At 46.7% G+C, this 1015-nt stretch overlaps 2 non-coding genes and 1 pseudogene across 2 annotated transcripts; all 3 read left to right on the plus strand.

Annotated features, from left to right (window-relative positions):
- Positions 1-39: 39 nt before the first annotated feature.
- On the plus strand, positions 40-230 carry LOC129116191 (U2 spliceosomal RNA). Its single transcript, XR_008533455.1, has one exon. It is a non-coding gene; the product is annotated as a U2 spliceosomal RNA (small nuclear RNA).
- A 413-nt stretch (positions 231-643) lies between these two features.
- Positions 644-758, plus strand: LOC129116193 (U5 spliceosomal RNA). The gene has a single exon (XR_008533456.1). It is a non-coding gene; the product is annotated as a U5 spliceosomal RNA (small nuclear RNA).
- A 179-nt stretch (positions 759-937) lies between these two features.
- LOC129116192 (U2 spliceosomal RNA) lies at positions 938-1015 on the plus strand (annotated as a pseudogene; the record flags this gene model as incomplete).

A 1015-nucleotide genomic window follows, 5' to 3' on the forward strand; every position in this document is an offset into this window, starting at 1 on the left:
TGCCACGAGGTTGACACGGGCAGCAAACAGTTGGGGATCATCGCTTCTCGGCCTTTTGGCTAAGATCAAGTGTAGTATCTGTTCTTATCAGTTTAATATCTGATATGTCCTCTATATGAGGATAACTTATTAAGCAGATTTTTAGCACTGGGAGATGAAAAAGGGGCTTGCTCCGTTCACTCCACGCATTGACCTGGTATTGCAGCATCGCCAGGAACGGTGCACCCTTCGAATGACTTGTGAACAACAAAACATCAAACTTTAATGCAAGACACGAGGCTGTGTATGTGAGTAAAGAAAAGCCCTGTTTACTCCTTAATTGTGCTCTTCCTGGAACCTCATTGTTCTCCCACTCTCAAATCACTATATCCATCAGCCGTGTCTGCTGGGGGAAATTATTTCCAGCTCTGAATCAACAGCGAGGGGGAAGGAAGATAAATACAGCTATTCAGTTTCGCCGATTTGATTGGAGGGAAATAAATTGAAGAATGTGGGAATATTGCCCTCTCGGAAGGAAATGTGGGCGGGAGTAGTGGAATGGGTGTGGCTTGGAATTTGGAACGCGCCACGTCGACTGAGGCTCACCGCGAGAGTTTTGGCTGGGACGACTGGTGTCTCTGGCTGCTCTCACCGGGGGCGGTACTTACTTTGGTTTCTCTTCATAACGCACAAGTCTTTCGCCTTTTACTAAAGACTTCCGTGGAGAGGAACACCAATGAGTTGAACCTATTTTTGGCAGGCTTTGCCATTCGGCTGAGCCTTGTGTACTTGTCAAAAGAATAGAAGCTGATTTTAACAAGACAAGTGTGCTTGACCTTGTAGGGCCTGTGCGGTTGTGCTAAGCAGCATCCCCCGCAATGCCCAATTGAAAGTACTGCACCATGACAAGCGACACGTGTGCCACGAGGTTGACACGGGCAGCAAACAGTTGGGGATCATCGCTTCTCGGCCTTTTGGCTAAGATCAAGTGTAGTATCTGTTCTTATCAGTTTAATATCTGATATGTCCTCTATAT

This window comes from Anoplopoma fimbria, unplaced genomic scaffold, assembly GCF_027596085.1.
Source record: "Anoplopoma fimbria isolate UVic2021 breed Golden Eagle Sablefish unplaced genomic scaffold, Afim_UVic_2022 Un_contig_1293_pilon_pilon, whole genome shotgun sequence".
Lineage (NCBI taxonomy): Eukaryota > Metazoa > Chordata > Actinopteri > Perciformes > Anoplopomatidae > Anoplopoma > Anoplopoma fimbria.